The sequence below is a fragment of the Melanerpes formicivorus genome, unplaced genomic scaffold, assembly GCF_026170545.1.
Source record: "Melanerpes formicivorus ecotype bairdi unplaced genomic scaffold, bMelFor1.0.p_v2 SCAF_14, whole genome shotgun sequence".
NCBI classification, from domain to species: Eukaryota; Metazoa; Chordata; class Aves; order Piciformes; family Picidae; genus Melanerpes; species Melanerpes formicivorus.
Genome location: NW_027142366.1, coordinates 9163510 through 9190620, shown reverse-complemented (window position 1 = coordinate 9190620; position 27111 = coordinate 9163510). Strand labels below are relative to the sequence as shown.

Sequence of the window (27111 nt, the reverse complement as noted above, 5' to 3'; positions counted from 1 at the left end):
GCACAATCCAAATTGTTAATGGCCACAGTTTTTAAGGACAGTCTTTAAGTCTGTGCAAGTCTTCAAGGAGCACCTTGAGCTGGTTTCTTGGTGAGGATGGCTGTGGTATGCCATGTGCTACCCCTGGCTTCCAGCTGGTGGATGTTGTTGGGAAGATGTGAGTAAGAATGTGCCTGTGAGTAGTCAACTTAGCCCAGTTATTGTTGTGTGAAGCAGATGAGAGAGGTTTTGTATTGCATCTTGCAGTGCAGGAGGGCTTTGCTTCTTTCAGCTGGCCACCCTTTTTACCACTTTCACTTTGAGAGCTCTCCGTGCTGCCATGCCTCTGACTTCCACTCTTTCTGGCAGCTAGAAAGGCTTGTCAATTACATTGCATACCTAATACCACTGTTTTCTTTCACAGCTGGTTGAGTGTCTTAAGCCCTAGACCAAGCAGTGTGGAGTAACTCTTGGTCTGCTGACTAGACTGGGTTTGCCCTGGGTCCCGTAGGGATTTGAGCAGTGGAGCAGCGCAGAGTGCCTCTCCTTCACCCCACTGCACCAAACACCTCCTGCATTAGTGTAGATTTCCCTGCACCGCTCAGGAGCAGCTGAATATGTTTATAGTTGCCTTTCACTGCTCTCTGCAGCTTGTTCTTGCTTGTTTTGTTTGCCTTTTTTCTTGATAGTCCTGTTCCTGGGCTCATTTGCAGTCATATTGCTGGAAGTGCATTTTTGTTTGGCTGCCTGTAAGGATATAAAAGTGTATGTCAGGGTATGTGGTTGCCAGAAAGACCAACAGTGGGAATGAGACAGGTTCCCGTGCTGTGGGGAGAGAAGCAGCCAAAGATTGTGATTGTCCATTGGAATGTGCTGCCCAGGGAGGTGGTGGAGTCACCATCACTGGAAGTCTTTAGAATAAGACTGGATGAGGCACTTAGTGCCATGGTTTAATTGATTAAATGATTTTGGGTGATAGGTTAGACTTGATGATCTTGAAGGTCTTTTCCAACCTGGCTAATTCTGTAATTGTTACCCACTTGATTTCTGCCTCCCCTCCAATCCCCAGTCATCTTTCCTTGCAGATCATGAAAGTGGTGTCCTCCAGCAAGCACAGCATTATCCAGGTGATGGAGCTTTGTTTGGTTTGCAGCACTAGTAGAGATTTATGGTTGCTTTACCTAGAAATTAAATAGTACTGCCACTGAACTTTGTTTCTGCAAACAGCATATTTATTACAGGAAGTCCTGAAACTTGCACTTAAATGTTGTGTTTATAAACTTTGAACTTAGCTTGGCATTTAGGCAAGATACTTTGAGATACAACCATGCTGTTTACTGGCAATTGAGGTCAGATGGCTAAATAGTTAGCACCATTAAAAAGTTAAACCAACGGAATGCGTTTGCCAGATGTCTTTGCTGCTATCACTCCATTATCTGCATGAAATTGTAGCAGTGTCTGATGCCAGCTTGGAAATAGTAAAATATACAGTTGTGCAAAATTTTAGGCCTGGTAGGTGTTAAATGTGTGTCTGTGAACACATATGATGAACTTGAATGGGCTTGGCTGTTTGTGTCTGTGTGCCTGTTGGAGAGTACAGGGGAAACACCATGCAGCATCTCCTGGTTACCTGAGCAGTAATTGCAAAGCGAGTACCTGGCTTGTTTCAAGAAGCATCCCCAAGAGAGAAAAGTTTTGTCTAGTGTTTTGCAAGAGCTGTGGACAAAGTGGTGTGTAAACATAGTGAGATGCTGCAGCAGAGCTTCAGCTCAGGTGTAGCTGTGTCTCAGCTGCGTCTTGAGCAGCTGAAGATTGCATCTCTGTATGACTGGGAATTCCAAGAGTCAGTCCCAGCTTTCTTTGCTGTGTGGGGTTCACTGGAATGATTCTGGGTTTGTCTGAGACAGAATAAGAATGAGGATTTGTAACTTTCCTAACTGCTTTGTTAAAAATCTCAGCATCATGATTTATTGAATAAGGCCAACACACTTCTGAGTGTCACTCTGGACTCCTGCAGATCAGTGCAGTGTGACAAGGAGCTCTCTAGGAGCTCGCTCTCTCTGCTCCGAGCTCGCTCTGTGCTTTGGCAAGCAGCTCAATGGGCTTCTTTCACCAAAGTGTCAGACTTGGCCGTGAGGGGAGTTTGGAAAGACACACTGCCTTGCTGTTGCACAAAGAAAATTGTTGCTCCTTGGGGAAATAACAAAGTTAGAGCTCTGGTGCCAAATGTTATAGGATGCCGGCACAGTGAGTGTTTGCATTCTGAGAGATCTCTGCCCTGCCATTAACAAGGACTGATTGTGCAGCAGGAAAGCATTTGCTTTGCTTTTAAGACCTGTGCAGCAGTGAGCAGAATTGCCATTAGAGTTTATTCATTGCCTGATACTACCTTTTTTTTTTTCCCCCCTCCTTTTCTTTTCTTTCTTCTCAGACACCATCAGCTGGCATACTCAGCTTTAAATTGGAAGGCATTAATTTGTAATAGATTGCTGTAAAGTGATCTCATACGTTCCCTGGTCAGTGAAAGCATTGTTTTCATCCCAGGAAGTACATGTGAAAGGGAAGAGTATCCTAATTGCTCCTACATCTCATGCAATAAGTGGATTTTGGAGGCATCAATGTTAAAAGCAAAGTTGCTGAGTAGTGAAAAGTGTATCTAAAGTGTTAAGTGTTTTACCAGCTACCTTTTTTTTGTCTCCTGAGTAGGTGATCAATTCATGTTAGTGCAGGTAGAGCTTGCTTTGGAAATTGCATTTTTATCTCTTCATCAGAAATCAAGCCCAGAGCTTTCTCGCTGCCTTAACAGAGTTTTTTAAGGCACAGAGTTCCTGTTGTGGTGAATTCAGAGAAAGGTTTTCAAAGCTGTTGTGATGCAGAATGGGAAGGGAAATAATGCAGTCCATTGGAAGCTTTCTGAGAGCATCACACTCTTATCTCCAGGTAGGAAGGGTGTGCACACCTTGAATGCTCAGTTGCTACAGAATAGTGAATGCTCTAAATTGGACACATCCATACCTATGGATGTAGGTGGAGCAAAGAACTGGAACTTCCCAATGGTAAAGATGTATTTTGGGCTTGCTGAGAGTAGTGCTGCAGCATATCAGTGTTTGAGTGTTGAGGAAGAATAATGCTTACTTGTGTCTGCAGTGCCCTTACTCTTGCTGAAGCACATTTCAGTCAATTACTCCTCAATTAAATGTTTCAGAATGTATTTTACTTCTCCCCATCACTGATGTTTTCTCATCCTGCCCAGTTATGTGCTGATCTGTTCTGTAATTGGCAAGGAGAACTTTGAGTTCTCCAATGAATTACATTATCAGCTCTGATAGGAACTTGTGATCACATCACTGGCAGATGTTAGTTGCTAGAATTGTGCCCAGGACTGGTGGAGATCATTCACTTAGCAGATCTTACAGTTGCAGTATCTGTACTAGAAAAAGTATGGAAGTTGGAGAATAGAGTTACTTCACATTTTCTGCAGCATCCAAGAGCACCGCACCTCTAATCCAGTTACAAAATGGAACAACTTTATTGTCTGAGTAGAATTACATCTGCTCCTACTGGCTTTGACCAAAATACTATTGCACAGAATCTGTAGACTGTTGCCCAGGACTCTGCTGAAATGCTTTTTCTTGTGTTTAATGGCAGGGTTTGACTGTTCTCCAGGTCTGATTTTGCATTAGCAGATTTAACCAATGTGTATCTCAGCCAGCAAACAGAAAGGGCTGTCATTTCATACCTTAGCAGAGAATTTTCCAGGTCATGTGGGAGTGTTTCCCATTGCTTTTTTCCTTTTTCACTCAGGTACAATAGTTTATATGCACTTTACTTTGAAACCTCCCTTTCGTAAACAACCTTGCCAGCTATGGGTGAATAAACAGTAAGAAAAGGACTTAACCCTCTTATAAACTGTTTCAGTGTCTCTTTGTTTGTGGTATTGGAGTAACTCCATGACTTTCAGGTGTATGCACACACTCTTTCCATCTCCCATTGTTAAACTCAACTCTGGATTTTTCATTGCTTCCAGAAGACTGTGGCCAGCATTGATAGGAGCCAGGTCATTCTGGCCTCTGCTTCTGTCCTCCTGAGGTCTATCTGCAGGCTTTAGCGGTTAATTACAGTACCTGGACTCATCTCACTGTTACACCAACGCTGTCCTTTTGGGGTTTTATGTATTACTCTTCCTCAGCTAGCAATCAAAAACTTACAGGCTCATTTCCTGGCTTGCTTTTTATGGAAATGGGCTGTCTTTTTTTAGCTGAGCTTGAGGGTAAAGCCCATGCATTGCTATTTAAAGATCCTGCTTAGCACACATTAAGGAAGGTCGTGGAGATTCTTAAACTTCAGTCCCTTGAAACACCTCTGAAGGGCTGTGCACTAATTGCATTTCTGCTTGGCTAAGTACAGTGGTGGTACTTGCTTCTGAGAATGCCCTGGCTTCAGATAGCATGAGCTCCATTTCAGATGCTCAGCCTTCTTCCTGGTCATTAAGGAATGAGAGGGTATCTGTCTGGTTTCTTTCAAAAGCATGTGTTTAAAAAACCCCAGTGACTGCTGTTCTGATGATCCTTTCTTTAGGAACACCTCACAGAAGTCAGATCTGGTGACTTGCTCAATTTTTTTGTCCAAATTCAAAACTGAAATTTAGTCCAGAACAGGAAGGAATGCTAGACATCCAGCATGAATCCTGCTGGGAGGTTAGCACTTGCTTTCTTGTTCTATGGAAGGTGCTCAAATAAACTAAATGTCAGCAGAAATCTTTGATATCTGGACCTGGTGATTCCTGCTTCCAGGAAATAAATACAAGAATTAGCCTTTCCCCCTCCCCCCCGTGTTTTGTCCAGAGGGATGCAGTCCAGCCAGCACAGTCAGTTATTTCTTTTCAACTGTTAGGTGTCAAAAAGAAGAGCATGCTCTTCTATATTAGCCCCTTCTCCCATTAAAAATAATGCTTGTCTGGAGATTGAGGATTGTAAGTTCATGAAATTCTCTCCTCTGGGAGTTTGGGATGAACTGGCTTCATCCATCCTGCCCTTTAGCTCTAGTCTGGCTAAGATGGGGTCGTGGGATGTCAGGAAACACCCTTGAAATGGGTGTAAGTAATTCCTGCTGTACTGTCAGGTTTTTCATTTCCACTGTAGTAATTCCCTGTCCCAGATAGCAGCACTGACTTGCTGGCAGAAAGTGCACAGAGCCCGTTTTTGTGGCCAGGAGGTGTACTGAGTGCCAGGGAACTGAGGGCTCTGTGCCTTGATGTTCAGCGATACCATCGCAGCGGATTTCTTGGCTCTGAGGGAGTTCCTCTCTGACACAATGCTGTGCTGTCTGCATCCCCTCCGCCTCTGTGCTCTTATAAATGCCATGTGTTTTCCTCCACAAATGGAAAGGAAGTTGTAGTTTCTCAAGGACCTACTTGTCTTTCATTCCATAAGGAAGTTGAGGGAATTTGGTTTGGGTTTTTGTGGGTTTGTTTTCTTTTCTTTTTTTTTTCTTTTCTTCCTCCTGGTCAGCAGTTCCCTTATAAAAAGGGTAGGGCTGCAGTCATTAAGATGAATTAGCCAAAACATTTGTCAAGCTACCAAAGCCACAGAGTCAGACAATTGGTGGTGAAGCAGGACCAACAAGTTGGCCTTTCATCTCAGTGCTGTACTGATTGTTTATCCTGGAGAAAAGGAGGCTCAGGGGAGACCTCATTGCTCTCTACAACTACCTGAAGGGAGGTTGTAGCCAGGAAGGGGTTGGTCTCTTCTCCCAGGCAACCAGCACCAGAACAAGAGGACACAGTCTCAGGCTGCACCAGGGGAAGTTTAGGCTTGAGGTGAGGAGAAAGTTCTTCACTGAGAGAGTTGTTCATCATTGGAATGGGCTGCCCAGGGAGGTGGTGGAGTCACCGTCCCTGGAGGTGTTCAAGAGGGGACTGGATGTGGCCATGGTTTAGTAGTCATGAGGTCTGTGGTGACAGGTTGGACTTGATGATCTTTGAGGTCTCTTCCAACCTTGGTGATACTGTGATTTTTTGCTCAGAGGAGTAGAACTGAGTCAGATTCTTGAATGTAGCTGTAACTCTGCAATAAAGAGCTTGGGTGACCATAGTGTTTGTGAAGGTGCAGATCTGCACAAGCAGGTTTTTCAAAACTGAGAAGTGCTGGTGGAATGCTGCTGTTCAGCCTCTGAGGTGATGATAGAATCTGTTAGCTGCATGCTGCGTAACTCTGGGTGTGCAAACCGATGCTGTCCAGGCTCCCAAGCTCACTGCTGGAATGCTCAGCCCAAGGCATTACTTCTCAAGATGCTTCTTCCTATGGGATGTTCTGCTTACATTGTGTTTGTATTAGTCCATAAAGGTACAGCCCTTAAAAATGCAGACAAGTCAGTAGGAGACCAAAGAGAAATAGGTTCCTTTTCAAATAGAGGTCTGAAGCCAGTTTCCAGTGGTTCTGCTCCAGCAGTGGCTGGCTATCTGCTGTAACACGTATGTTATGCAAGAGCTTTGCATCTGCAAGCAGGATACTCTGAGCTTTGATGACTGGTGTCAGGCCCAGTCTGAGCCCTTATGGCTAAATTAAAAGCCTGGCTTTGTACTGAATGTGACTCTGTTACATGGAGGTAATATGCCTCTGTGTGAAAAGATGTTGATGTGCTCATGGCATGTCTTCTGTGCTCAGCATAACACAAGAATAGTGGAGGTCTGGTCCACTTGAGTAGCTATCTTATCTTACTTTGAATTGCTATTATGGGATTTATCCTGTATTAGCTCATAAATGCAGTCTACAGCCACCACCAAAGATGATATTATGGAAGCAAACCTTTCAGCACTGGATCCTGGATGCAACAATAATGTTCTTGTTTACATGGGGTATTTTTTTAGGCTGCATTCAGAGATGCTGAAAGTGTAGACAGATTTCAAATGATGATTTAATTGTTTACAAGTGAGTGTTTTCTGCAGCATACAAAAGAGATGAACTAATCCCAGAAGGCTTTTTGATATAACTTGAACAGATGATTTCCTGACATTGTTATATATCCTGGTTTAAGGCAATGAATAATTAGCTATTTAAGTTTAAAAAAAAAACCAAACTACCTTGAGAGCGAGATGTCAGCTGAAAAGCTGTCAGTAAATTGGGAACAGCTTTGCATGTCAAGTTGATTATAGCAATGAATAAAAGGAATTACAGGAAAATGAACCATGCAATGTGCAGATTCTAACTTCAGTCTCCCCCCAGTTTCTTCTGTCTCATTCTCCAGATTCCCAGGGTGTTTGTGTTGCTATCAGGCTGTGGAGTTCCCTTTCACAAAGTCCTGTTCTGTGGACAACTCTCTTGCTGTTTTGCTCCATCAGTGTGAAACTTTACATTCAAGGATTTCCCCCCTCTAGACCCAAGGGCCATTAATAGCATCTTTTGTCTGGCTTCCTGAAATACGGAGAGCCACTTACTGCACTTTGGTTCCATGCGACTGCCCAAGACCAGGCAGCTCAGCTGAGGGCAGTGGTTCTCCTCTCCTGCACGTCCAGCAAGCTGCCATGCTTATCCTCGAGCATCAGAGGCTATTTTATGTTTTCCAGAGTGGATCAGATGGGCTGTTTTCTGAGCAGCTAGTAACAGAGCAGTTGCTAGATCTGAGCTGAACAGTTTGCAGGCTTAGTGGGATGCTACTAAGTGAATTGCAGTGAAGAGTTTTGGAGCCTTTTTGACAGGAGCCTTAAGTTGGTTTTCAAAGTCTGAACCCTGTCTGTGGCTGTGCATAACAGGGCACTGTGGACATACAAGCTAATCAGGGTCTTAAAATTCTGATTGTTTTAAGCAATTGGGACTGAATTAATGTTCCTTCAATTATTCAACTTCAAAATAGAATCGTGCATTTGTATGAAAGTTGGGGATTTAGATGGCCTGAATCTTGTGAGACACCTACACCTATGGAAGCAATACAGGCTGCAGTGTGGTGAATGCTTTAAAATCATTGGAATTGGGCATTAATAATCCATGTGTCCCATCTCAGTACAGCCAGGATGGCTTCAGCGGGTCAGTTGATGATGTGAGCATGTTTGACATAGGTTGAAAATAAGTCAGCACTGTGGCCTCCAGTGGTTTCCACACTGATGCAGCACAGATACAGTGTGAGTGTATACCAGAGCAGTGACACCGTGGGCTGCACACCAGGATAGTGATACACAACCAAACTCCTACAGTGTATTGCTAAGTACTTGGCTGTTTCTGAGGGGCTTAATGGCATCACATGAATGGATTGGTAGCTAAATGAAGGATTGACTAAACTAATCTCTGTGAGAATCCTCTTTAATGAGTTAATGAGGTGTTCTTAGGGGCTCCCTGCACACACAGATGCTAATGAGAGCCTTTCCAACTTACCAAGTGATGAAACTTGGATCTGCATCCAGGCTGATAATAAAAATGATGGATAGGTTCTGTTATTTAGGAAAATGCTTTAGTTCTGGCATGAAAACTGCAGAAGGGAGCCAAAGCTACAGTTCTACCTGGATATTCTTTGTTTTCCCAGAGTGTATTGATTAAACTCAAAGCCTGGTGCTCGGCCCTCAGTGCACAAAGCTGAAAATCAGCAGCTGTATCAAGGAACAAAAAGAAGAAGCCTCTATTTTATCCCTTAAAGAGCAGCATTACCAAATTCTGTGCTAACAGATTTCCCAGGAAGACCCAGGGTGTGGTGTTTTGTGGGGGGTTTTTTGTTTCATGGCTGGAGGTTTTAGTTGGCTTTGGTTTGGGTTGGGGTTTTTTTTGTGTTGTGTTTTTTGTTGGTTTGTTGTTTTTTTTCCTGTTTGGGTTTTTGTTGTTGGGTTTTTTGGTTGTTGTTTGGTTTTGATGTTGGTTTTGTTTGGGGTTTTTGTTGTTGTGGGTTTGTTGTTGTTTGCTTGTTTTGGGTTTCTTTGGATGCGGCTTGTTTGCTTTCCTCCCCTTTCTTAAAGACTGGAAGGTAGGAAGTTTATGCAGAGGAAATGTCTGTTCCTAAACTGATTTATCAAGGATGTTATTCCATAAAACAACATTTTTTAAAGCAATACCAGGGAAATGGGGAAAACATCTTGATGGGATTTAGGGCATTGTGTTGCTTGTAGCGCTGAGATTGTTTGCTTTCTGGCTGTGCCTGAATGGTACATCTCACCCTTCCTCCTGTCAGAGGAGGACACCTGACACCTGCTGGGGCTGGATTTTTGCTGTGCTGCTCATTTGACTCTCAGGAAATGGAGAAAGTTGAGTTTATTTGCAGGGTGGCCAGTGGTGGGGGAGACGTACAGTGCATTGGTCTGTGTGAGGGGGGCAAGGGGGATGGATGGTGAGTGGCTGTGGCTAGAGCGGCTCTGATGTGCCTGCCGGGGATCTGGGGGCATTATCCTGGTGCTGGATATGTCCCCTTCTCTTCTTCACTTTATGGCAGGCTTGCTTCCATCAGGCACAATCTGACTTTAATGCAGTCTTCAGATTTCCTTAACATGCTTTTCATCCCTGTTCCAGGTCATCAGGAGTTTGTTCAGTAGGACTCCCCTCAGCTCAATACGGTGCCATTTATCATTAGCATTTGTTTACAGTCCTGCAGCCAGTCCTCTACTCCAGTGCTGTGCACTGGTCCTTCTTGAGTCTTTTTGAATTAATTTTTCAATTAGGATTTCATGAGACACAGTATCAGATGCTGTCCTGAAATCCAAAAAATATGACCTCTGCTGTGTTCCTTTAATCCACTCTGTCTGTAACTCTATCAAAGAACAAATAAAGCAATTAAATTTGCCTGGCAGGCTTCAATCTGTATAAAGCTCTACAGGCTGCTTCTCATTCTATTAACCTCAAGATTTTTAGATGGATTTTCTTAAGGAAGCTGACTTCCCCGTGTCTTTCCTTTTCCCTTTCCCTCCTGTAAGAACGAGGGCTGTGTTCCCAGCCTCTTGCTGGCCGCTGTTTATTCTTTTGAAAGATCCTGTGCTTGAGAATAGCAGGATGGAAATGCTCAGGGTATGACTCGGGCTTTGTGCCAGGCTGCACCCCTCTCCAGAGGGGCCCCAAGAGGTTGCAGCAGGGTGCAAGATGGTGAAGAGCTGAAGGCAGTGCTCGCAGCATTGGATGCCCGCACAGCCCAGCGGGCACAGTTGCCATCCTTTCCTCTGCTTCGAGACCAGGCCTTGCACTGATGGCTTTTGCTGTGTGCAGTGCAAACTCCGGTGAACGCTTGCATGCTTTTGTTGTTGTTGGGGTTATGCAGACACCGCTTAAGCTGCCCCTACCCCCCTACTTCTTTGTTTTTTCCGAGTGCTTTGATATGGATTTCCAGCTCGATTGCCTGCGATCGCTGCAAGTGAAAGGTGCGACTCTTCTGCTGACTGGCTGACTTCTGTTCGCACCGCAGCAGTGCCTGACTCAGCTTTGAAGCTTATTGTGCCTGAAGTCTGTGGTCTTCGGCTGTTCTTTTAAGTTTCTAACATGTTCCATAGTGCAGGTTTTAATTTTCTCCTGGTAGCTTGTTTGTCTGGAAACTTCAGATGAGCCTGCTCTTAGCGTTTGGTCATGGCCTTCCTGCTGATTGTCTGCACCCTGTCCTGTTTCAGCTAATGCTCCAGCAGAGCCGTTTGGGATTGCTCTTTTGAGAGCTACTGGCTAGGACACTTCTTTTTTTCCTTTAAATGCTATGCTTACACACTGAACTGAGTTAGTGTCTTACTCCATGTGCTTTTTATGTGTTTTTTTACAACAGTTGGTTAGTCTGTAAATACAGACTCCTCTAGCTCTATTAAAGCTGTGAAAATGTTCCATAAGGACATGGGGTTTGGGTTGCTTTTTTTGGTTTTTCCCCATTCCATCATTAGAACTACAAATAACCCACATCCTTTGAAATCATACCTAGGCTGTACCTCCTGGGGGCCCCTCCTTGCAGGTTTTCCTGGCAACATCTGCTGGAGAAGTGGGCATGACGCTGTGTCACGGCAGTGAGAAGCTGTGAGGCTTTCAAAGCTGAGCTGGATGGGAGAAACATGGTTTTCACTATCATTTTGTACCTGTTTCCATCTCTAAATACCCTGGTTATGTTGATCTTCTAGACTAGTATTCCTCATCTTTTTATATATTTGCCTTTCATTCTTAATTTGTTTGCCACTGGAAACAAACAGAATACAGAGTTAACCAGGTTGGAAAAGCCCTTCGAGATCATCGAGTCCAACCTATCACCCAACACCATCTAGTCAACTAAATCAAGTGCCTCATCCAGTCTCTTCCCAAACACCTCCAGTGCTGGTAAATCCACCACCTCCCTGGGCAGCACATTCCAATGGCCAATCACTCTTTCTGTGAAGAACTTCTTCCTAACATCCAGGCTAAACCTCCCCTGGTGCAGCTTGAGACTGTGTCCTCTTGTTCTGTTGCTGGTGCCTGGGAAAAGAGACCGATCCCCTCTTGGCTACAACCTCCCTGTCCAGTTTGTTAGGACAACTGAGCAATACAGTAGAGCTACTGCTCCTGCCAACGTGCAGTACATTATTAAAGCAAGCAGGACAGTTGACCCTGGCTCTGGATCACTTGGGTGTATCACTCTTAAACACAGATTTGAAAAGGTGGTGTTGGAGCAGCTGCGCCGTATTAAAGTGTCAGGGCTGAAAGATAAGCCTGCGTGGAGTTAATAAGGTAAAACATGAACTGTCTTTCACCTGGTACCTGCGAGACAGCGTGTCTGGCCTGGGTAGCTAACATATTCAACATGTCAAAGCAGAGCTTGGGCAGCAGCAGCCCTGTGGCCAAACACATTTTGCAGACATCTGGGAAAAGCTTCCTCCTGCTATCTGCGTACTGCTGCAGCTGGCCCTGGCTGGGTTCGGAGGTCTGTGCTGAGCTGGTAGCAGCAGATATTTTTTGGGTGGTAAAAGACAGCAGCGATAAGGATTGGTGCCAGCTTCATTTGTAACTGGAATTTCAGCATTTCATAGGCAGCAGATTCAGTTGGTAAGATGGAATTGGTTTCTTTTGAGTGATGTTTTTTATGGAGGCATTTGAGAGTCCTGGGCTATTTCTGGGCACTGACTATTATTGCTGGCTAAAGAGTAGTAGTAGGTCTTGCTGCAGTTCAGGTTCTGTAAGTGAGTGTAGTCTTCTATAAAGCTCCTGCAGATGTAAAATCAGTTTTATCTTTGTGGACAAGCAGGGAACTAGCAGGACTTAGATTTAACTGAGCTGTCCTTTAACTGCTGGATAACCATATGACTATTCATGTAGCAGAGGACACATTTGCCATGCTCAGGTCCTGGGCAGACCCTCAGTTTTTTGGATTTGAAGAGGTTACACTGATTTACTGTACTGGCCATGGATTGGAGCAGTATTTACCAGAGCCATTGGCTGTTAAGGAGACTGCAGTTCTTTCTGGTGGCAACATCTCCAGAGCTGGTGTGCAGAGGCATTGGGCACACCAGGTTTTCCACTAGAATGTTCCACTCCAGCAGCTGGGGTGTACCTCAGCACAGTGGGGGTAATATTCACCAAACTCAAGCTACTCAAGGACCAAATAGCTGTGAGCTGATGTCTCTGTTATGTCTCAAGTTAAGATCTGAAAGTACTGTCCTATCCTACAGCTGTTCTGGGGCTGAGGAGAAGAGACTTGGCAACTCAGGCCTCTTCACATTTCTAATACTATTATCACAGATGCTTTCTAATGCCCTTTTTCCATGTAGGAGAACTGTCCTGGTGTGGCACAGTTGTGTGTGAGCCTTTGCCTTACTCAAGCATATGTGAAGTTCTTCACTATTGTGCTATTTTTATTCTCTTTAACTTGGATTATCTTAATCCCTCTGTAATTCCAAAAGAATCCCCAATGCACTTAGAAATAAAGTGGGGGAGATACTGTAAGCATTTGGGGGGGTCTCTGATTCTGCTGTTTTGTCCTGGGTTTAGGCATTGCAAATGTCATCTCTGCAGATTTCATCCTCTGGGTGGTTTTGCTGTGTGTGCTGCCTTCCCCCTTTCACTAGGTTTCTTTCCATGGGTTGTTCTTTCCCACCTGTGCTCAAGTCTTGATCAATACCTTCATCTTTTGGAGGATTATAAGTGGTTTCAGTGTATTGATACTCTTCTTGTTTCTTTGTACTTCTTTTTGACTTGTGACTCTCCTGGGTGTGCTTCAAATGAGAAGAGTGAAAAGAGCTCAGAATATTCAGAGTAAGAATCCCCATGAAGTGCCTGTGTTGTGTACATAAGGATGTTGACCAAGACAGTTACTTCATGGTGCTGATCATGAAATTATGCTCCTTATGTTTCAGTGATGTCCTGGCTTAACCTGCCCTCCTCAATTTGCAGTTTCTCAGCAAACTAGATGAGGAAATGATCTTGCTGAAAATGTGTTTTCCCCTAACAGTTTGGTTTTAGTTAGCATCAGTTGTCCAGTTTGGACACAAGCACTTCATGTGTCAACATTAGGGGCTGGCAGAGGCCGTGTGGGCTGATGTTGCTCCTGAAGAGTAGGTTCATTAAGCTGTGTACTAGTGAGACTATTAGCACTAAGCATGCTAATTGCAACTCAGTGGTCTGGAGCAGCCTCTGCACACTCTGGCATCCCAAGAGCTTGTGGGAGCTGCAGGACCACCTGGCATGTTTGGCTGGGGCTGCTCCACTTCCCTTATGGCCACATGTAGCTATCACTAGTTGAGAGAGGAGCTTCTGGAAGGTGTCTGCATGTTCTGCATGTTGGCTTTGCTGTGGGAGTTTTCCCCTCTCCTGGAGCTTCAGTGTCTGTCAGCACTATGTGTGGGACTGAGGCCTGAACTCAGGTCTCTGCCAGATATAGTGGGTGGTTGAGAAACAGATGTCCTGCCCCAGTACCGCATGATGAGCCAGGGGACTCTGCTTTCACTGGGTGACACAAGTTCCTGGTACTGGAGGAAGGGAGCCTGCAAGCAGGGCTCATCCTGGCTCTGCTTGTTGTCCCAAGGGGGCTGCTTCATGTTAACTCCACCTTTCACTGTTTCTGCTCCTGGAAGCTGTTGTCATTGTTTTTATACTCCACATTCCCCCTGCTCCCTTTGTCTGTGGCTCTTGGTGATGGAAATTTGGGTCTGTGTCTTGCAGAGCAGACAGGTTGGTTGCCCCTTTTCTCCAGTTAGTTTCTGTAAGGGGAGGCTGTGTGTGCTTCAGGCTTGGCTTCTGCCACTGCTTGCCTGGAGCCTGCTGCTCTGGCTGAAATCCTGCCCTCCCTGAACACTTGTTTCCAGATCACTGCAGCTGTTGTAAGTGGTGCAGGCTGGTGTAGCGATAACACAGTAATTACTACCTGAGAACCTCTATTCATTCTAGCAGTGCTAGTGGAGGGAAAAAATGGTGCAAGTGCACTAATTTCCAGTCTTGGCATTTCAAGATCAGTCTTTCATTGAATAATTGTTTCTGATGCATAGTAGGAAACATTCTCTGTAGTCTTCTTTCTGCTAGCTGCCTTTTGGAGGAGGAAAAATGAAGTTAAATAGTAGCTTTTACACCTGTGTACTTGAGCCTCCTGGATATGTGTTAAGATGTCCAGCAGAAATAATGAAGTTATGATATATGTGGCCTGTGATGACAAGCTGAGATTTTTATGGAATTGGTGTATTAGCTTGAAAGGATCCTTTGCAGAGCAGTTACACCAAGGCTCTAGATACATTAGTACTAATGAGTCCTTCCCATCTTTTCCTCTTTATGGAAGTGCTCTTATGGAGCCTGTGAAGTGATGCTAATACTGAAAGGGGAAAAAAAATCAGGCTAGTGCTGTGCAGACCACCTTAGTAATGCCCACCTTTCTTACCCTACCCCTTGAGGCAGTGCTTGCAGATGTTGGTGCAGCTTGTGATGATGGGCAGTGTGATAAAAAGCAGGTGTGCAAGAGATTGGAGAGTTTTATTTTCTTGACTCTAAATGGCATCCTGTTGTGCCAGCCCCTTAGAAAGTGCCCAAGCATGCTGGAGATGCTGCTGTGACCCCTCTGCCTTGCAGTATGAGGACATGAGCTGGGTGACTTTAGGATTGCCTGTACCCCTCCCTGCCTGGCAGCTCCTGCCCAGGCTAGTGGCACTGGTGCTGCCGGAAAGTCTCTCTTCCTCAGAGGAGTCATCTTGTGTCCTGTGAGCACTGGTGGGTGGTGTTGAGACAGCTGTTAGTGGCTTTTATCTAAGGGCTACCAAACACTTCCAGTAACAAGGGGCTGGGTTTTGATGCAGAGACATGCAGAGACAGCCCAGGGTGCTGCTCTGGTGCACTTGTGCTACTGCTGTACTGCTGAGGCATGGAAAGTTGCCTGACTTGTGTCCCACTCAGTAGTGGAGAAACAGGCAGAAATGTGGGCACATGGCACCCTGGGAGGTCTCTTACAATCCTATATTTTTGCTTTTTGGTTTTTTGTGTCTGTGAACATACAAAGTTTTGGAGCCAAATTTGAGCAGAGGATGAAAACCACAGATTGGCAGAGTAAGCAACAGGCAAGTCATGGAATGAGTCAGCAGAAGAGGTGAAGCCACAGTCCCCTGGGGTAGCTGCAGCCCTCAGCTGCAGTTTGTGCAAACTGCCCTGGCCATGCAGGGAGCTGCTGTTCTGTGGTACTGCCTTGAAGGCGTCACTGCTGTGGCAGAGGACATGTGAAATGTCACTTTCAGGTGGATGCTTTGTGTCTTTGTCCAAAACTGTGGTTTCCTGGGAAGAAGTGTTTGGTGGTGATGCTGACATTTGTTACTGCTGCTTGCCTCCTTACCCTGTCCCCAACTGCTAATTATTCTTTCATGTCCTCTCCTGCCTGGCCTTGCTGGCCACCCTCTGCTGTGCCAGCACAGCTCTTCTTACCTTGTGCCATGAACTGGGTGAAGGAACTGATTCAGCTGTGAAGTGACACAGAACAAACAAAATGACAAAAGGAACCTCTCAGGCTGGTTCATTTCCCCTGTGTGGGTCAGGGCCTGGGTGCAAAAACTGCTGGGGTGCAAACACTGTGGCTTTGGAGCAGGGGCACCTGCAGCTGGCACTGACGGCTGGGGAGCAACTGCCTCGTTCCAAGCCACATGCAGGCCAGTGCTGCCTCCAGGGATAGAGAGAAGTGACTACAAAATGAGTGAATATCAGCCCATCAAGTGAAAGGCACTTTACAGGTGCCTGCCATGCCCATCAAAGCTGGGCAGAGCTGTGGGGGCCTGAAAACAGTCAGTGCAGAGGTGATGGAAGGGGCAGTGAGGGCAAGACATGGCTGCAGCGTGGGGCCCAGTGCAGCCAGCGGCACTTTGTTGGGTCTAAGCTTTCCTGCAGTCTCTCGGACTGTCACTAAAAAGGCTTGTCATTAGAATGAGGCATAGATTGAGTTACCAGATTCAAACCTGGTGTCTCTTGAAGCAGTGCTAAAGAAACATTTTTTTTTTGTGGCATGGAAGAGAAAGGGAAACCAGGGCCCCCCCAGTTTATTTGGCCCATGCTGATGCACCGTGTTCCACATGGTGCAGTAATGCCATTCAAAACTCATTTTTTCTCCACAGTTTTCTTTAGTCAAGAAATCTGTGGAAATTAATAATTTCCAAAGAGCAATTGTTCTGTTCAGGAAGCATTGGATTTCATTTGTCTGAAGCCTTATCTGTTACAGGAATCCCCTGATCTTTCAGGATGTTTTATACATACAGTAGCTGCTTCCTCTTATAGAAATAATGCTGTTTGGAAGTGAACAGTGCATGCTGAAAAAGCTTTTGTCTGCAGTCAAATTGGCAACAACTGAGAAAGCCCAGCTGATCTCCCAAGGGGAGTGTGTGCAGCTGGGCTGCTCTTTGTTACAGTGGTATTTTGCTCTTTCTATTTAAACACATTTTGTATTCTATCTGCAACACACACCTGCCAGTATTGTGATCTCCGTGCTATGATATAAATGTGAGTAGGACAATGCAGGACTATGTTCTGATGAAACTACATCAGTGTCCAGCTGCAAAATGGATGAGTTTGTCCCTGCTAAGTCTGTGAGAGAAGAGCTGTGATTGCTGACTTTATTTGTCTTTAGAAATGTAAAGACATCCAAGGACAAGATTCCTGTCACCTCTTCTTTCACCTTCGGATACGTTTGGGTTTCACTGACGTTTCTCAGTCTGCTTCCAGTCTTGATGCCATTTGGCCAGTGTAGCAGACACTGTGGTACCTGTGTTAAAGCATGCTGAGGACAGGGTACATTTCAGTTAGCATCATGACAGGGATCATCATGGACTTTTTCTGCTGGGCACAGCATGCTGCCTGGCCCATGTGTTACTGAATGGAGGAAATAGGTATCGAGGCCAATTTCCCCCTTGCCTTTTTTCCTTGGGTTGATATCTTACTTGTTCATTAGTGTCTTTACAGTGAATGTTAACTCAAAAGCTGCTTTATAGATATAACTGCAAGTAAAAGCTTCTTGGAGGAAAGCCAAGTTGGTGTGTTGTTCTGCTCTGTGGTTTAACCAAAGTGAGAATCACAATGACTTGAGTATCTGGGGATATCAGAACTCAGAATTAATCTCAGGAACCTGATAATGTGGCAGACAAGAATTTACTTCAGTAAACTATAGCTGTCTGATTTCGACAGATGTGATGGATGAAAGAGAAAACACCACTGACCTGGTTCCACTCTGTTAGGCTTTCCAATTAAACAGGATGCTGTAGAAAGTGAGACCTTGCAGAATAATACCTGGACCAGCAGGACAGTGGTTTGAAATGGCCTTTATACTTTAAAAGATGTTCCTTTAAAGATTTTGCCTGAGCACTAATCCCAGAACACTAATGATAGAATCTCCTGTAGGTGTCTTACCTCTTTCTAACCTCTTAATTGACTGGCTAAATAGGCTATTTCTGTGCTTTTGTGTTTATAAGCTTTTTTATGAGGTTTGGATCCTCTGGCCAAGCTAAGTAAGAGTTCAGACACCAAGGAAGATGCTAGACTGCAGGAAATGCACAGTGCACTTGCACATACAGTGTGCAGAGCTGGTGAGAGACGTTCATTGGGGTGAAACTTCAAACAAAACCAAGCACAATGTAACTACAGCTGTTGGAAGGAAGCATTTTGCCATGAACATGGCCAACCCTATTGTCATCAAGTCCTGAACACCTTTCTGAAAGGTTCTTATGCCTCAGAATTACAGGAGCACCAGCCAGTTGTAATCTAAGAAAGAAATGTAACAGAGGATTATATTAAAGGTACAAAGGGCCTGTGTGTGGCCTTCAGCTGTTCTGTACCTCACCTCTCTCTGCTATATTCTGGTTACTGCAGCATCCCTCACTCATCCAAATGTTATTGAGGTCCTGTCATTTCTGTGCAATGACAGGATGTATGGAAGAGGAGAATCTTTTCAGAGGACATTAAAAAAACTTCCTGTTGTCCTTCTTCAGGCAGGTGTTTTTGTTCCTGATTTTGGATCAATAGTGCCTCAGAACCCCTTCTTTCCCACTATCCCAGTGTAATGGCCCTTTCTGTCTGCTCTTTTTTGTAGATTGAACCTTCTAGTCCCTACACCAGCTTGAAGACTCAGGTTAGTACCAGCCCCCTGTCCCACTTTTTGTCTTATAAGAGATTCTCTGAAAGAGAGGGGTCCCTGCTGTTTCCCCACCACGTTTAATGGTGTTGGTGGTCCTGGAGAAGGTGCAGCTGTAACAGCACCAGCTCCCAACAGGACTGACTGGGTGAGAGGAAACCCAGACTCTTTACAAGTTACAGAGGTTTGTGGATGGTGAGGAAGGGGCCTAGTGTGCAATTATCCAAGAGCAGAACTGACTTGTTAGAAGAGAGGATGCAGTCATCTCAGGCATCCATTTATGGAAGCCTCATTTCTTTTTGTATGGTCAGCTCCCTGGCTTTTGTTGTGATCCCTGCTGCTGGTGTGTTACTCCAAAATGCTGCTGTGCTGACTATTTTCCTCTTAGACACTGCATTGAATGGTAATGAATCTGTGGAGGTGCCTGGCCCCAGAAGGTCAAAGTGACAGAAGAGATTTTACAAAGTCACTGATGCTTTGATTTGTGTTTTCTAACAAGGCAGCATAATTGATTTCCATTCTCGCTGATCTTAGGAAGACAGCAAGGGCAACAGTACTTGCATGCTGAAGATGAGTGTTTATTCACAACACACATTTCCAATGGCCCTTAGTGACTGCATAAACATTTCTACCTTTGTCTTTTGCTGGCCTTTCTCTGGGGAAAAGCTTTTGACTGTTTTATTTGTTTCAACAAACCTACTGTATCATTTTTTATGGACCTCACTTTGCCTATTGAAACTGGCAAGGAAGGATCACACAAAGATTGTTATACACAGTGGTGTTATAAAGTGGTATCAAAACAGAGTCCATAATGAAGTAGTGATTCATGCACTGTGTAGAATTAGAAATATGCAGTAAGGAAGAGTATTTCATTAATGGCTCAAAACGGTGCGAGAACATCACTTGGTGTCAGTGAAGGTACTAGGGGCAAATGCACACACAAATGTGAGCAGGATAATTTCACACTTGGAGGTGGTGGAAATGAAAGGGACATAAGTTGCTCCATCTGGTGCAGCTGCTGGCTGCAGCAGATTGCTGGCTGAGGTGATGCCTTCAACCCCAGCACACTGTGTCCTTGTCCTGTCCTGCAGGTCTCCATCTCATTTGCTCTTCCAGCCTATTACCTTATTGACTGGACTGCCATCAGCAGTGCCAGGTGACTTCAGAAACTGTTACAGTTTCAAAGGGCCTCAATATTTTGGGAGTCGGGGGGGGCATAAATGCATTGGTTATGAATAATTAAGGTAGGAATTAAGTATATGCTCACATGTGTTGATATTTCTTTCAGTGTTACTGAAAAACCACATCCACTTCTGAATCCATTTTCTGTGGAAAGCTGCTTACTTCTGACCTTGAAGTAAATGAGGAGAGCCAAAGCCATGTCTTAAGGGCATCATACTTCTGTCCCAAACTGTTCTAGACTGGGGGCTGCTCAAATGTAGGAGCTGAGATAAGGCAGGTATGCTGGTGTGGGCAGGGAAGGGACTGTCTCTGAGAGGTGGAAGTAAATCTGGATATCACAGCTGAAGGTCAGGGTGTGACTAGGGATACATTACTCTGTAGGTGAAGTGCTCAGAAGCATTTGGATTAGCAGTGGAATTTGTTGGTTTATACCCAGACTAAGTAGTTTGAGACTGGGCCACAGTCTTTGCTGCAAGCATCTCTGCTGTGAAAAAGCAACATGAGGAAAATAACATCAGCAGCTTTAATGCTTTGCCAGCTCAAACAGGTCATGAACTAAGATGATTGACAGAGAATCCCAGCAGTGGCAGAGGTTTCCCTACCTGCTTGAGTCCCTTCTTTTTTCTTCAGGGACAGATGGGAGCAGAGTGTAGTGCTGCATTTGAGATGTGTTGAGCAGACTCGTGAGCAGCTTCTCTGCCTTGGTGATTTCCTGCACAATGCTGGGATGAATTGGCTCATTTGAGACTTTCTCTCCACTGCCCTTAGGTTTCCTGCCCTGGCTTTGGTTTGGTTGGTGTGTTGAATGTTGGCTTTTCGAAGGCATTCTGTGTATTGAAAGGAAACTGCGTTCTGGAGACCTTCTCATGAATTTTTCATATCATTTCCTCTCCTTTTCCTGGTCTTCCAGTCAGCTGTACAACATGGACAAGTGTGGCTGCAAGCGATCCTCTGCAGAGAGAATGGGTGCTCAGCTCAGCAGATCCCTTTGAATTCCATTAAAAAGATGTATTTTAGATTGTGTGTAAGTGAGTAGAGGGAAAGCATTTACTTGAGAGCTAAGCAAGTGGTTTTGGCTGATATTTTTCCAAGGAAAAGACAGTTTGTGCAAACAAAATATATTTTATACAGTTTCTCTCTTTTAGAGGCTGATCAAAATGCTATATTGAAACTGAACCTGCCAAATCACACAAGTTAATCAAATACCAGTGTATGGGGGATCAGTCTGATCCATTTATACCTAGCTGTGTTGGGACTCTGTCAAAAGATGATGCAGTCAGGCAGTTCCTGTTCTTTTCCTGGTGGTGGGATTATGTAGCTTCACAACCAACTATTCTGTAGCTTTTCTCATGTTAAATGGTGTGCAAGAACTGTGAATCATAGCATGGATAAATGTGCTGCAGCAGATTAACAAATATTTAATCAGCTGTGTTCAAGGATGTGGTGAATTTGCCTTGTGTTGCAAAATGCTACTCATCTAGGGTCAAGCCCAGAAGCTTGGTCTTTCCTGTATTGGCAAAAATATTTTGAGAACAAGCCTCCCATTTCCCATCTCTAAATCTCACTGAGTGCTAATGCCAAACCCAGATACCTTGGAGCATCCTTGAGGTGTTTGATAAGGTCATGTTGTTAGGCGTGTTTGGCTGCACTACCACACCAAGAGAAATGGAGCGTAATCTGGAGAGAATGAAGAAGATGAGCAGAGGATGAAAGCTGATTCCAGCAGCTGAGATGGTTGTGCATTCCATCTGAAACAGCTGTTTCTGTTTGTGGCTGCTTTTCTCACAATTTCAGAAGTTCTCTCTATCAATGAGACTATGGCTGTTTGTGTTTCACAGTCCCCATCCTTCATTCCACAAAAATACCAGGAGCCAACCTGAATGGCTTCAGCAGCAGTTAGCCTAGAGATGAATTTTGGCCCAGTTGTTCATTCCCTTGGAGCAATGGAGTTATCCTCTATGGGTCAGAGAGATCATTATCAGTCTTCTTCCAGAGCTGTAGCGTTGTGACTGTTAAAAGTTGTGGGATCAGAGGCTAGTGATCCTTCTAAGGCTTACTGATCCAGAACCATGGAGTGTGGCTGCTGGCAAAAACACTGGGGCTCAGCATGGCAGGTAGTGGGACTCAGTAACCAAGGCAGCAACTGCAGTTCTGAACTCTGCTGTGTTCCCAGCATGAGTGCCCTGCACCCACTGCATGGACACCCACCTGTCTGTGTGGTGAGCAGTTGGTTTTCCAGCACTTGGAGGTCAGCAGCCTCTCTTCTAAGCTTATGGCAGTAACAGAACAGCCATTTTTTCCTTTGCTCTTAGAAGGCAAAATATGAACTGATTTTTTGCAGTGTGGTTTCCTAAAGATGCTCTCACTGGGTAGCTCCTTTTTGCAGGAGTGGCTGGTAGCTTGCAGCCTCCCTTTAAGTGATGGGTGCAGTTTCCAACTGAAGTGTGAAACTTGAAGATTGCTGAAATAAAATGCACTCTCAGGATCTAAACATAGGAGCTACATGCAATGCATGTGCCACACCAGCAGGATTTCAGCTGGAAAGTTACCTTGGCCAAGGGGAAATATCAGTCCAAAGAGGATTACACTGTCAAAGAGCCAAGGTGAAAGATGCTTTGAAGGCCTCTTCCCATGGAACACAAGTGCTCTTCCACACTGGTGAAGTAAACATTGATGCTTGAGTACCTGTGCTTGTTGTTATACAGCAAAGCTGGACTGCTTTTTCATACCCTTCTGTAATTGGAGTGCACCCTGCCTGCAGCACAGCAGCTCAGTACCTCTTACCCCTGTCAGCCTCTTGTCTCCGTGAACAGCTCAGACGCCAATCGCCCCGGGGCAGGATTTGTGTTTTAACAGTAGTGCCTTCAGAGAGACCAGAGGAGAAGAGTGCTTCTTACTGTCCTCTCTGCCATTTCATCTGACTGGTTTTGAAAAGCTAGCTCTTTCTACAACAAAATGTCCTACCCTGGAGAGAATCACGTAAGGAACAAGAATTGTCGTATTAGAAGGTATTTATTATCCTGTAATTGCTTTCTCTGAAATTGATTTCTGGCTTAATTCAATGAAAGCCTCAGAACTGCAGGTTCGTGGTGTGCCACTCTGTCGTGGGTGTTGCACTTCACAATTAAGTGGCCACTTTGAAAAGCGAAAACATGCTCTTGGTGCCTTTCCTGTGAGCACCTAGCAAGATGCTTTTGTCGCTGGGTACAAATCAAACAACTTCACTGCCTGTAGGACTGTCTAAATCATTGTCTGCTGACTTGTTTGACCTTTAATTATTTCTTCTGTTCAACTCAGAAATTTAAACCCATAACCCTCAGCTGTGGGTGGCAAGAGGGACTCGGGTCTGTGATATACCCTCATAGCCTGCAGGCAAGAGAGAGGCTGTCCAGAGGCACGCTGCTGCTTGGAAAGCTTACACACCTTTTACCCAGTTCTTGTTTGGGAAGCATGGGCTGCTGCAGGCACTGCTTGGATCCAGAGCACAGGTGTGGCAGCAGCCACAGCAGTAGCTGTACAAGTTGCCTAGTTGTGCATACTTAAACCAGGGATAGTTGCCTTTGCAGATTAAGTGAGAGATTTGCTCTGTGTGCATGGAGCTGGTCAGGATTTGCTTTGCTGGGGCTGCACAGCTGATTTCACCCAATGTCCATGTAATCAGCATTGCCCAGCTGATAAGAATTGCAAACTTAAAGGTACCATACCCACTGCTCAAAGCATGAGCAGAAGCACTCCCTGTGTTATTTGTTAGAGTATCATATGGAGAATATGACAAAAAATAGTGCACTGAATCTTTTGTGTGTCTGGTTTTGGGTATGTTTAGGATTACTTTCTGACTCTTGTGGTTATTTCACAAGTTAAAAACTTGGGGATTTTTCCAGTTTCATGGGGGGAAAAGAAAAACACACCATGAAACCAGGAATCCTGGAGCCTGTAGAAAAAAAGAGCATCTTGCAGTTTCTGTGAGAAGATGATTGTGGTTAGTAACACCAGAGGTATGGAGTCTTTCATAAAAGATGAATGTTGTGATGGCAAAGTAAACTTCCAGGGTACTTTCTTTTCAAAATGCAGGTAAATAGTTTTCTTCCAGTTAATTTCATTGGGGGGTGAAGAGGGTTGCACCTTGATGAGGTGCTGAAGTGAGTGAAAAGCTGAAATGCCTGTGGGACACATTCCACTGGGGGAAATCCTGCAGTTTCTTGCAGAGGCTGTGCTCACTTGAACTGAGGATTTTGCATGCTACTGTGGAAGTGAGGCAGCAGCAGCAGCATGTTTCCCTTCCTGCTGAGAAACATGAAAATACAAGTAGGATTCATGGGCTTACCTCTAAAATCTTGATAGTGCAGTCCCCATAGAAACATTCAAAGCAATCAAGTTGCTGAGCTGTTACTGTCTAATAATCAGACACACTGATTTTGGCAAAGATAAGCTCAGAAGCAGCATCCAGAATTGTCTGCATTGTTAAATCACACAAGAAGGGAATTTAGGTTGTCATAGGAGAATGTTCTTTTAGATTTGTCTGCTGAATGTGCCCTTTTTGGATCTAGGTAGGGAATACTCTGCAGCATTAACTGGGTCTATTTGCATTGATGATACCAAGGTACAGTGTCATGCAGCATGTTGCAAAGTTTTGACTTTGATAGATGTAAGTGATATGGCCAGAGAGGGGGAAAGCATCCAGCTTTGAACTTCCATCTAGCCCTTGTTTTCTGCACTGTTTCTATGGTAAACCCAGAGAAGTTTGGCATTGAAGGCCAATGGAGTTCTTTGCAACAGTCTGTTGCATGAAGAGGGACACATTCCTTCCTACCAGTGCTCTGAAACTGGATTTTTTTAAATGAAACTCCTTTTATATCTATCTATCTACCTACCTACCTTAAATTAAGAAAGGTCTTGAAAAAGCTTTCATAGGTAGGGGGAAAAGCCAGCAGCTAGCTGTCAGCTTAGTGACCTGGCTGCTGCCTAATAATGTAATTCCTTTCTCTTGCTCTTTGGAGGCTGTTTGCTCTTTTCTTCATGTTTTCAGTCCACCTGGTGCTTGTACAAGCACTGAGAGTGAAGCCTGCCCAAAGGCAGTACATGTAGAAGGGAACTTGTGTGGTGGACTTCTGGGACTGTCTTTCACCTCCTCTCTGAACTCTGCATCCTTGCTGCTGTTTAATTGAGCCTGAACTGCAGCAGGTATTTTCCCTATGTCAGATGTGGGTTGGTTTGGTTTTGAGGGTTGGTTGGTTTGTTTGTTTTGTGTTGTGTTTTTTTTCCCCCCATGTTCTGTTGGGGTTTTTTTTTATCCTAAAAGTATTTCTGGCCTGTCCAGTGGGTTGTCTTTCCATTTTGATACTGATTTGAGAAAATGTTCTTGTCCTTTCTAGAAACTGGTGAGTTTCCAATTGTCTATAAGTCCATTAGCTTTATGACCATGAGGTGCTCTTCTGCAGTGATCTCCAATTATGAATATTTTTAACAATGCACCTACAAAGCCTTAGGCTTCCAAGCTAAGCTCTTAAAACCAGGAGAATTGTGATACTTCCCAGCAGAGAATTTGAATTTGAACAGCATTCCAAATGCTTGTCAGCAACAGCTGATTTTTGTGAATGTGTTTAGCCTCTGATGGAAAGAGAATTGTAGAATTCAGTTCTCTGACTGGTTTTATTGTATAGGGCAAAATGGCAGAAGGGAAGATGTATAAGTTATGTTCATTCTAATCAATTACCATCAAAATCAAACAGTTTATTATGTCCCTGCTGTATAGTACAGCTATTGTGTGCTAGCTTGCCCTGCACTTCAGATGCCGTTATAGAACAGGAAAATTCCTGATTGTTCCAGAATAATGGTGATTGGACTGAAGGGTAAAAGGTTAATATCTGATGGCATGAGGTCTGGCTGATTGCTTAAACAAAGCTCTAATGCAGAACTGATCTGATGGATGAGGCTTTGAGCAACCTGGTTTAGTGGAAGGTGGCCCTGCCCATGCTGCTCTGGACCCATGTTAGTACTGGTAGTGGTGTGGTTTGATGGCATGCCCCATGTGCACCAGCTGTTTGTGGTGTCCTGGTCATGGTAGTGGGGTGGCCCTGGCTGTCAACCATTGCATCGAGTTAGAGGAGTGCAGGGCTGCAGTGTCTCAGTGATGTTTTGCCTGCATCCAGCCTCAGGAAGCTCTTCATTAGGTGAGGGTGTGTGAGGAGTCTGAGCATTTGGAACCAGTGTCCAGTCATCGGCAGAGCATTTAAGCTGGAGGCTTGGCTTTCAGAGCTAAAGCCAGAGCCTGTGTTATTGCCTAAGCTCCATGCTTTGTGTGCATGTCCAGAGCTGACAGCCTCAGAACAGGATTAGCAAAATCTGTCATGCAGTGCAAATCCTGGGGATGGGAGATTGGAGTCCTGCACCACCGCAGCCTTGGGCAGAGCCAGAATGTGCCTTCTCTGCCTGCTTGGCGCTCGCAGCCTGGCACCCCAAAGCAATGCCTGCGTCTGTGCTCAGAATAAAACCAAGCCAAACACCCTGCTGAGGTTTGCTGCTTTCTGTGAAAGGTGGGATTTTCCTCCATGGGGAGTGCAAGCCTGCGAGGTGGGAGCCCTAGAGACATCCTCTCCTCAGACTGGGAGGACACAGTCCTTCTGTATTGGCATCCCAGGATGCTCTGCCCACAATGCCCTGCACTACCTCTGGGAGCCTGTGGAGAGCAAATGAAGGGTCAGTTCCCTGCTCTTTGTTGCAGGAGTTTATTTTATATGTGCTGCTGAACAGGAGACAAAATCTGCAGTTTTAAGATCCAGTCAAGATGAAAATAGCATTTGAGGAGCCTGTGATGCTGCTGGCTTCTGTTAGGGCAGCAACAGCCTGGTGCTGGCATTTGTAATGGGTTAATAATTTGTATGCATTACAGCAAAGGCAGGCTTGGAGAGGAGCTTCCAGGAAGGGTCCTGCTTGCAAGCAGGTTTGATAAGGTCCTTGAAGAGTCAGCTTTAAAACAGCTGTAGCTCAGAAATAACTGTTTTCTTGCTGATTATGTCTAAGAGAATTTATTATACATATTATTCCATGAATTTACAGGAACTAGAAGGATTTTTTATTCATATTATTTCTTTGTTCCTTTGTCTTTTGGCATTTAGTTGAACTTCATTATATGTAGCACACGTTACCTAATGGTTGTAATTGCTTCTAACATGACTGTCTTCTGATGCTTGAATTGACATGTTTTTAAAGAATGCTGATGACAAAGTCATTCTGTTAGAAGAGCAATAACTTAAGTGCCTATAAAATGATTCTAAGTTCACTATTTGCAAACAATGTAGATGCTAATATTGTGGTGGCCTTCAACAGTGTTTGGTTTCTTAGTAGGCAGGAAAATGTGCACCGTTTGATTGCTGCTTCCAGAGCACCTTTCTGACAGCTCAGCTTTGAACTTGCCTTGGTACTTCTATCCATGGTGCTTGTTAGCTAGACCAAGTGTCTTACATAGGT

At 44.7% G+C, this 27111-nt stretch overlaps 1 protein-coding gene across 1 annotated transcript in view; it reads left to right on the top strand.

Annotated features, from left to right (window-relative positions):
- Positions 1-27111, top strand: part of XYLT1 (xylosyltransferase 1) — a 184325-nt gene that overhangs the window by 29792 nt on the left and 127422 nt on the right. The window lies entirely within an intron of this gene.